We start from the raw sequence: 11,448 nt of genomic DNA on the forward strand, positions 1-11,448 counted from the left end.
TTTCCAAAACTTCTAAAATTATCTATGGTTTTCAAGGTAAAGGAATTATTTCCTTTCTTTTAAATGTAAATGTCTTAAAATGCTGCCTTCCCGTTGAGCTATGCTTCAAGGAGCAGGTCAGATTTCAGTTCATGTATGATTTCTATTTATTTTGGATTAGCATGAGGGTTATAGAATGACACATATTATATGTAGGCTTTATTATGTAAGAATAAGTTGGTTCGGCAATTTCAGTGCTTGTAAAGAAGCTCTACATCTGAAAGAGATCCTAAGTTTTCAGATTCAAGCACAATAAAAAAGTAGAAAGATGCAGAAAGAAGTGATGGTAGCCATCTAAAATGAAAAAAGCTCTTTGTTACTTATAAATGACTGTTCAATCTCCAATTTAAAAATGATACAGGCAATAACCTGAGAGGCTTCTAATAACATTTAGATATTAAACAATCTTTCCATTTTGGGCTACTGTACTTATTCATTCATCTTTCATTTAAACTAAGCAGAAAATCTCTAAAATATTTTGTAAGCATTATGTGAGAGAGATGAACAGATTAAGATGCAAATGTTTTACAATTAATGAATTGTTTATACAACATTTTGTTATGAAAACAAACACATGAAAAGAAATAATGGTAAAATTTCTCCCCTAAATTACGATGTGTGTTTCTAAAATTTAGAGGAACTTTAAGTGATGCTCATATTATATTGCATAGTGCAGATACACAATAATAAATTTAGTTTTTTGATTATACTTTTAGGAAAGTGATGGTTAAGCTAGGTTTTTAATCTATGTAGATACTCATATTAATTTATCATTTTGATGAATGCTTATAGAGTTCAATAAAGACATTGATATCAACAACCGTAGGCTTTAAATGAAGAATTTTCCAAACTGTTCTTTGGGACACTCGTGTTTTGGGAAATGTTAATATATTTTCTATGATCAAAGAATTTTATAGTTCAACTAATTAGGAAAAAAATTGCACTTTTATCGCCCTTTTGGTGATTTAAAATTAATTTACATATTAAGGGCACAGAATTCTACAATAAAGAGATTTGTTTAACCCAGTGTTTTTAAAAACTTTTGACCATGGGATGTTCTTTTTTCTTTTCCACAGAATATTTAATTACATCTTGTGGCACTCTATACTTTTGGAAACATAATTGGGAACCATAATTTTAATAGGAGAGATTCTGATATTGTCAAGGCCCTGTTTTTGTTTTCCTCATGACTTTGGTAATCTTTATATGTTTACATTACATACATCCACTCTACATTCATAATCCTGACCTTGGAGGCTACTAGACAATGTTTACACTGAAAGTATGAGTGCAAGTTGTCTACACCGAGGCTGGGCCTGTTCTGAAGTCCTGCATACTCATTTTTCACCCCCATTCACCACCCTTTCTTCACAAACTCCTTGGTAGAAGTGGTGGCAATGTTCTGTTAAGGAAAAAACAAAAACAAAAACAAAAAACAGAAATAAATAAAGAGTCTTGGGGATATTTTGGCCCAACATAATTTTTATTTTAGCATCTCTGGCTATAATTACTGTGTTTCTCCTGGGCAAGGTAAACTATTCAGAGGTAGAAGGTTCTATAAGGGGAACTAGGCTATGGAAAATCCTCTTAAACAGAACTTGAACAATGACTAGAAATAAATATATATGTATTATGACAATACTACAATAATCTAATGTAATGGCCCATCAGTGTTAAAGTTGTAAATATTTTGTATGAAGTTTAGTAGCATGTAATATCCTACAGAAAAGTTTGAACATTTGGAATTGCAAAGTAAACTTAAAATTTCTTGAGAACGGTAATGGCTATGTTTCTATAATATAAGATTACACCATCCTATGAAGATTTTGCTAGTTGTTCTTTTGGGGTGTGTTGTTGATTACTGGGTTTAAGTGAGGAGTAGTTGTTCTCTTAGATAGGTGATCTTGTATATCTTTCTGTTTTTTTAAAAAAGAGGAAGACAAACCAATAGTCAACTTTCTTTTGGCTCTTTATGATGTAATACATTTTAAAAAAGTCTCTTTCAATCTTTACTTTTTCAGAATTAATGAGAAAGTGGAGTCACTGATTTGGTAGGTGTGCTAATTCTCTGAAGACACTCCACTGATGTCAGGGAGACATAGTAGGTGTCATTTGGGTATAGAAGATGAGAGATACCAAATTAGATTATTTGGTAGGCCTGAGGACTGTCTTCTCCTTGTATGACTTGTAACCACTGAGACATTTACAGAGCACAAAAAGCATAGGGAAGCTGGAAATCCTAAGATGATTCCCAAACATAGGGAAGTAGAAAGAAAGGCCGAAGTAAAACTAGCAAGCATGTGGGTACCTGGGGACAGAGTGTAAGGTAAGAGAGATGGGAGGAGATAAAGGTTCACAGACAGAAAGATAAGTCTTTGCAGACGCAAATATGGATTTCAATGTGTAAAAGACTTTCCTGGGTTCTCACAGTGATTTTTCTCTCAATGAGATCAGCAGAGGCCCTGTATAAAGGTGTCAATTTGCTGCATGAAGACGAGCATAACCTTCTAGCTTTTGCCTCGGCGTTTGCCGTCTTCCCTGTGGGAGTTGTCAGCTCAGGTAATTTCTATTGAATATCCTAATTACTGTCACATATCTACAGATCATTTTAGGGTCAGGAAAAACAATATGAAAACCAGAAAAGATTTTTTTCAACAAGTGAGCAGGACCTGCCTGCCCATATGTAAAAGTCACCCAAGCAATATTTTATTTACTGTCAGATGTTCTCACAAAAGTTGCTGTTTCTTTGATTTTGGCTTCAAGTTCTCTACCTTTAGCAGCACTATTGCCTTTCTTATATTCTGAATATGTACAGTATCTTCAACATTTTTCCTCCCAAATTCCTGTAAGAATAAAGAAATCTTTTAAAGTAATGTTTACTATTGCAATTAGGTGAATATCAGCCTTTTCTGTGAAATGAAGGCAAAGTAAAAGAGAAAGAAAATTAAGAAAATTTTCCCTTTTTCCAGTAGCATAGGAACTCACAGCAAGACTGAATGTTGAGGTTTTTAAAAATTGTTTTCCCTCCCCCCAAGCAACTCATGTTTTCCCAGCAGTGAGGAAAATGAGTTATGCACACAACTGTTCGAAGTTACCTCATCGCATCAGAATCAGATGGGGGTGGGGAGAGGAATTATTTTGCTATGAATAACCAGGAAGTGAGTTTTTGCAGGCAATAGTTTGGGATGAAAACTATAACTGCAAATTAGTTGGTTTTAGAAAAAAATGGAAAAGAAAATGTTGTTACTTGTGGAGATAAGGTTTTAACTATGCTAGGTCTATTTAAAACAAGCTGAATATATTGCTGCTGCTTAAATTTGGCTTTCCCCAGATTATATTAAATTCATAAATTATTTCTTGAATCTAGTACATAGAAAACAGCTGACAAATGATTTTTGGGAAGTCTATCAGTTAAAATCTTTAATTACTTCATCTTACCCTTTCTGATTTCTAAACATAAAAAAAAACCCATTTCTTTTTCCTTGTAAATTCCCTTCTGGATGAACTGCTTGCTTCATGATGCCCCAGCAGACATAAATGTTGACTGTTGACCCAGCTTCACCTGAACTGAACACTCAACTATAGGTTTAATTAAAAAGGTTGAATGGCGTCAAGTCAAATTGGGAAAAATTACTCAGTTTATGGCAGAGGGAAGTAGAAGTCTTCCTAGGAAAATAGGCAAACTTCAAAACCAGTCCCTAGACTTCAATTCAGAGAAGGCTATTTTTCAAATCTTTTAATTTAACTCTAATGCCTTGTATGTCAATGAAATGTGATATTCTTTTTAAGAGCATTAGGTAGAATATAAAGAAACTTTTAAAATCTCCAGAGAGACCTTTCATTAGTGGTTCTTTTTACAACATCTGGTTAGTGATTTTTTAACAGGCTAAAATTAGTGTCTTTTCTTTTCAATTTTCTATGCTAAAACTATTAGGAAGATTACCTGTGGTTTAGAAAACTAAACAAAACCCATGCTGCATATCCTTCTTAATATGTCCTTTGTAAAACAAGTGGAATATAGAGCAGTTTTAATGCCCTGAAGAAACTTGAATGCCAAACTTCAAGCACACCTCTCCAGGCTGGCGGGACACTGGGTATGAAATAGCCTGAGAGCTCTGACCTGTAAGGGCACTCTACACTGCATTGGTAATTACATAAAACAATCATAATCCACTTTCTTAGGGAGTTTCAATATGGGTTATAAGAGTGACAGAGAGCTACAGAGAGAGAAATAAACAGAAATCATGAGGCAAAAGACACCAGGAGTATTCAGCAACCATAGCAGAAAGAGGTTAGTCAGCAGTGGCAGAAATAGTGGAAACAGGAGTAGAAGGAAAAGATAGAATAGGTAAATTATTATAATAATGAGTCATTGGAGTCCAGAGCACTGATTGCAAGCTGGGAAGTACTACAAAATAAGTACTTAGTACATCTCCCAACCTTCTTTGCCGTTAGATATGGCAAGGTGAGTAAGTTTTAGCCAAAGGAATCTCAGCAGAAATGTCCTGGGGCAGTCTCTGGGAAGCTTCCTTACTGAGACAGCATGTGTGAAGTATTAGCCTCTTCTTCCAGCCCAGCTACCTAGATTGTAGATTCTCCCATTTGGACCACTGGATCCATGCTTGATTGTATGATGACAATAAGGAGCTCGAATAAGTTCCCACTACAGAGAAACACCATACCAGCTTTGGACCACCTACTCAGGTATTTACAGGAGGGAGACCTAGACACTGCTCTTTCCCCCACCTCCACTCTGATTATTTCACTCAACCAAATCTAATTTTAGGTAATCTTTATTGTTAAAGGACTGCCTAGAAAAAAGCTACATTTTTGAATAAGAGAAGATGCATGCAGATTTTGGAGTTATTTTAATGAAGTTATTCTCGACAAAAAAAGTTCAAAAATAAAATGCACCTTCTTATCCTTGGAGTTGCTCAAGTGAAGCTTTCACGTCAATCTATGAGACATGTTGGAGAGGAAATGTTAGCATCTTATGAGGCTATTGAACTAGATGATTATTCTGTGAATTTTTTATTATAATATAGATAAGTGTAATTGATGGATACATTAAGGTGGCTGCATCACTTGCAGTCTATTATAAGAATATTATCCCCAGCTTTTAAAAATAAAGACAGATATCCTTGGTTGTTCTTTACAAATAGTTGATGATGTTTCACCACATGTCTATCTCTCTTGTCATGTAGTTTGGACTAGGGTGTACTCTTGATTCAATTTTTCCTCCAAGAAATTAGAAACAAGACAAGGATACCAATTATTACCATTCTACTCAACATCACAATGGAGGTCCCGTCCAGTGAAATAAGGCAACAAAATAGATAAATAAGGATTATAAAGTGAGACAGAAAACTGTCATTTTCACATGATTGTGCATAGGAAGTCCAGAATAAAACACAGATAGAATAATAATCAAACTGATGAAAAGAAAACCTTGCAACAGTAAGAGAAAGAGACATTATTACATATAGGGAGAAAAGATGAGAATGGTTAAATATGTCTCATCAGAAATAAGATAGCCCAAAAGACAATCAACAGAAAGATATGTTTTTCAAAATTAAAGGAGACTCAAAGATTGTTTCAGAAAGACAAAAACTGACAGAATTCATTGCCAGCAAATTTGCACTATAGGAAATGTTAATGTTAGCTCTTCAGGAAGAATAAAATTAATATTAGAAGGAAACTTGGATCCAGAAAACATAATTTAAAATGCCATAAATGGAAAATATAAAAGGCCTTTTTTTTCATAGTTTAAACATTTTAAAGTATGATTGTTTAAAACAAAAATAAAAGCAAGGTGTTTTGGGTTTGTAAAATATGTATAAGTAAGAAAATATAAAGAAGAAAATAGTACAAAAGATGAAAGGAGAGAACAGAAGAGGGTCCTTACATTGTAAGTGAAGTGCTATAATATTATTCAAAGGTAAATTCTGAGAAGTAAAAGATGCATGTTTTAAATCTTAGTTCAACCACGAGAAAAAAAGCAAGGAAATAGCTAATAATCCAACAGTAGAGATAAATTGGAATATTAAAAAATACACAGTCAAAAAGGCAGAGCATGGGAAAAGAAGGAACAAAACCAGAACATATAGATAACACATGGCAAAATAGTAATCATACTGTTAATATAAAACAGGGGGATAAACACTCCATTTAACAGGCAAAGATAGACAGGCTAAATAGAAAGCAGGACCCAACTATATGCTACCTATAAAAACAATTCCTTAAATATAAAGATGCAGATAGGTTAAAGGTATAATTTAGGAAAAGATACATCATGTTTACACTAATTATAAGAAAGGTGGAGTGACTATATCAATATCAGAAAATATGGACTTTGGACAATAATATTAGCAGAATGAAGAGGGTTATTTCATATTTCATTATAAAAGTTATATGAATCCTATTTGTATACACACCTCATAAGAGCTTCAAAAAATATGACACACTGATAAAATTGAGGAAAAAATAGAAAAATTCTTTATTGTAGTCAGAGAATTCAACTGTCATGGATCAATATGGATAGAAAAAGTAAACAGAAAATCATTAAGGACAGAGAATACATAAACAACACTATCAACCAATGTGACCTAATTGACATTTGTGGAATATTTAAACAACAGCAAAAAATACACATTCTTTTTAATTAATTGCACAGTGAATATTCACTAACATAGTGATCATAGAACAAGTCCCAGAAAACTTAGAAAAACTGAAATATGAAATATTTTCTCTGAAAGCAATAAAATATTTAAAAAATCAATAAAAAAATTTGGAAAACTCCAAATATTTGGAAATTAAATGACATACTCCTGAATAACTGATAGGACAGTTTAAAAAAATCACAATGAAAGTTAGAAGATATTTTGAGTGCAATGAAAATCAAAATACAATATGTGAAAATTTGTGGGATAAAGATAAAGATAAAGATGTAGAGGAAAATTTATACTTTAAAACCTTATACAGATGCCCCTCAACTTATGATGGATTTATATCCTGTTAACTCTGTTGTAAGTTGAAAATATCAGTCGAAAGTGCATTTCATACCTTCTGATAAACCCACTGTAAAGTAAAAATATTGTAAATTGAACCATTGTGAATCAGGGACTGTCTGTATTGGAAGAGAAAAAAGGTGTTTCAAATAAAAAAATGTAATCTGCCACCTTAAATGAACTGGAAAACTAAAAAAGTAAATCTAAACTAAGTAGAAAGAAAGAATAAAGATGACATCACAGATGAATGAAATAAAAAACAAACAATCCAGAGAATTAATAGAGCAAAATGGTGTTTCTCTGAAAGGATCAATGAGATTGATTAATCTCTAACTCAATTGTTAAAGGAAGAAAAAGGTCATGAGGTGATACAAGTTACCAATATAAGAAATGAAGGAAGGGGCATCACTACAAATCCTATATACACAAATAGGCTAATACTATGAATAAATTCATCCCAATACATTTGACAGATGAGAAATAACAGTGAGAATCAAATTGGGCAAATTCATTGAAGGACCCAAATTACCAATGATGACACAGACAAAAAGAGAAAATCCAAATAAACCTAAATATATTAAAGGAATGGTTTTTGTAATTAAAAAAACTATCTATAAAGAAGTCTCCAGGCCCAAAGGCCTTCACTTCTACCAAACATTTCACAAAAAAATCCACTAACTCTTTCAGAAAATCGAAGAGGAGTAAACATGTTCTAACTCATTTTATGAAACCAGCATTGCTGTGATACTAAAGCCCAAAATAGACATTATAAGAAGGGAAAAATACAGATATTTCTCAAAAATATAGATGCATATATACTAAAAATGTTAGCACATTAAATCCAGTATTTTAGCAGTATATAAAAAGGTAAAATCTTATCACCATATGCAGTTAATTGTAGAAATTCAAAGTTGATTCAAGATTTGAATTTGGTTATTTCAGAAGAATAAAGGAGAAAATTCTAGATTATCTCCTACATACAGAAAAAGTATTTGACAAAATCCAACACTTACTTGTTTTAAAAAAAGAAAAACAAAACCTCTAAACAAACTAGGACTAGAAAAGGACATCCTGAACATGACACATGACATTTATAAGAATCCTAAAATCATACCTAATGCTAATATGGTGAATGTATTCAGCCTAATATCTTGAACAAGGGAAAGATCAACATTCTTGCTGTTTTTATTCGGCCATATACTATGTCCTAGTCAGTGCAATAGGGCAAGAAAATAAAAATACGGATTTTTGTCTTTTTTTTCCTTCAACATGTTTTTGCACATATAAAAATCTTAATAATCTACAAAGAAGCTACTAGAAAGAAGAAGTGGATTTAGCTATGTATATATAAATTTGTATGTGTATATGTGTGTATATGTATCTCAAAAAACTTAGGTCTGTTTTGTCTTGAACTCTTAAAATTCAATAAAGGGAAATAATCCATTTTAAAAAGTGGGCAAAATACTTAGACACTTTCCACACTTTCCAACAGAAGATAAATGTATATATGACCAAAAAGCACATGAACAGATACTTAACATCTACATTCATCTGAGTAATTACAATTAAAATCAAATTAATACCATTCCCTTATTCACTATAATGGCTAAAATTTAAAAGACTGATAATACCAAGTATTGACAAAGGTATGGAATTTTCTTTTGTTACAGGTGAGAGTGTAAAATGGTATAAATATTTTGAAAACTTTTTGGCATTTTCTTAAGGTTAAATATAACAAATTAGTATAAAATTCAGAAATTTTATTTCAAGATATACACTTAAGAGAAATAAAAATATGTCTTCACAAAAACTTGCATACAAATGTTTACAGTATATTTATTCATTTTAGATATCAGGAATTTGTGTCTTCTATATATATATTTATATATATTTTTGGTTAGCCTGGGTAGAGGCTTATGAATTTTATTAATATTTTTGAGTAAGCAACTTTTGGTTTTGTTGATTTATTCTATTGTTTTTCTGATTACAATTTCATTGATTTCTGCTCTAATTATCATTATTTCCTCTCTTCTGCTTGCTTTAAGCCTAATTTTTTCCCCCTCTAGTTTCCTAAGTTGGAAGCTTAGGTTATTGATCTTAGACCCATCATTTCCTATATGAGTGTATTCATTTAACGATGTATAATTTCCTCTCAGAATTGATTTTGTTGCGTTCCACAAATTTTGGTAAGCTTTTATTTAGTTAAAAATATTTTTTAATGTCTCTTGAGACTGGTTGTTTGACCCACAGGTTATTTGGAAGTGTGGTGTTTAATCTGCAGTACTTGGGAATTTTCCAGCTGTCTATCTGTTATTGATTTCTACTTTAATTCCATTGTTATCTGACAACGCACTTTGTATTATTTCTGTTCTTTTAAATGTGTTCATGTGTGTCTTACGGCCTGAATGTGTTCTATCTTGGTGAATATTCCATGTGTGCTTGAGAAGAATGTGTAGTCTGCTGCTGTTGGAGAGAATATTCAAGTTGATTGATGGAGCTGTTCAGGTCAACTACCTCCTTACTGATTTTCTGCCTGCCTGATCTATCAGTTACTGACAGAAGGGTGTTGAAATCTTGGAATATAATAGTGACCTTGTCTATTTTCGCTTTCAGTTCTATTAGTTTTCAACTTATATTTTGATATTAGCTGCATACACATATAGTCTTCTTGTCTTCATGGAGAACTGACCCCTTTATCATTATATAATGCCCATCTTTATCCCCGATTATTTTTCTTGTTCTGAAATCTGCTTTGTCTAAAAGCTTTCTTTTAATTAGAGTTAGGATGATATATATTTCTCCATCTTTTTACTTTTAACCTTACTGAGTTTTTATATTTAAAGTGGGTTTCTTGTAGACAACATATAGTTGGGTCTTTTTTTTTTTTTTTTACCCTCTCTGATAATCTCTATCTTTTAATTTGGCATATTTAGACTATTCACATTTAAAGTGATGAATGATATATTTGGATTACTATCAATGATGGTTGTTACTGTTTTTTTATTTGTTGCCAATGGGTTATTTTTTCTATCCTCTCTGGTTTTAATTGAGCATTTAAAATAATTCTATTGTATCTTCTTTCTTACCATATCAATTATAATTCTCTCCAAAAAATGTTAGTGGTTGTTCTAGAGTTTACAATATACATTTTTAATTAATGTAAACTCACTTTCAAATAGCACTATACTGTTTCACATGTGGTACAAGTACCTTATAAAAGAGTATTTCTCGTTATGCCCTCTTGTTCCTTGTGGCATTGTTGTCTTTTGCTTACTTATCCACGTTCTTTAATCACCAATGCATTGTCACTATTAATTTAAACAGTTCTCTTTTAGATCAATTAAAATAAGAAAAGTAAATAATATATTTTATCTTCCCTTTATTTATTCCTTCTCCAATGCTCTTTTTTTCTTTATGCAGATCCAAGTTTCTAAGCTGTATCATTTTCCTTTTGTCTCAAAAATTTCTTTTTAAATTTCTTGCAGCACAGGTCTGCTGGTGATGTATTCCTCAGATTTTATTTTTTCTGAGAGTGTCTTTATTTTTCCTTCACTTTTGAAGGATTATTTAACTGGATATAGAATTCTAGATTGGTAGGTTTTTATGTATTTTTTTTCTTCTATCAGCACTTAAAACATTTCACTTTAATTTCTTCTTGCTTCTGCAGTTTGTGTCTAGAAGTCCACTGTAATTCTTATACTCATCTCTCTACAGGTAAGGTGTTCCTCTTCATTTGATTTCTCCATGATTTTCTCTTGGTTTTGAATATGATATTTATAGAATTTTATTGTTGTAATCATCGTTATTTATCCTGCTTGTTCTCTCAGTTTCCAAAATTTGTGGTTTGGTTATTAGTTTTGTGTTATTGGTTTTAGAAAGTTCTTGGCTATTATTACTTCAAATATTCATTCTGCTCCCTTCTCTCTTTGTTCTTTATCTAATATGCCAGTTAAGAATACATTTCACGTTTTGATATTTTCCCACAGTTCTTGCATTTTTCCTGTTTTTTTTTTTGTTTGTTTCTTTTCTTTTTCATTTTTTTTTCTTTGCATTGCCATTTGGGAAGGTTATTTTGACATATTGTCAAGCTCACTGATTCTTTCCTCAGCAATGTCAAATCTACTGATGAACTGTCTCATCAGAGTTTTTTTATTTCTATTGTAGTGTTTTTGATTCCTCCATTACTTCTTGATTCTTTATTAGAGTGTGTGTATCTCTGCTTTCATTATACATCTAGTCTTGCATGTTCCGTTAGATTCCTTAATGTATTAATCCTAGTTACAAGTACTTCAAAAAGTTCATGGAAAAAATTGAATTGAAAGATAGTACGAATCCTTCCCTGCCTAACAATTCCAATATCTGTGTCATATCTGAGTCCAGTTCTAATGCTCGTTTTGTCTCT

This window comes from Cynocephalus volans, chromosome 5, assembly GCF_027409185.1.
Source record: "Cynocephalus volans isolate mCynVol1 chromosome 5, mCynVol1.pri, whole genome shotgun sequence".
Classification (NCBI taxonomy): domain Eukaryota; kingdom Metazoa; phylum Chordata; class Mammalia; order Dermoptera; family Cynocephalidae; genus Cynocephalus; species Cynocephalus volans.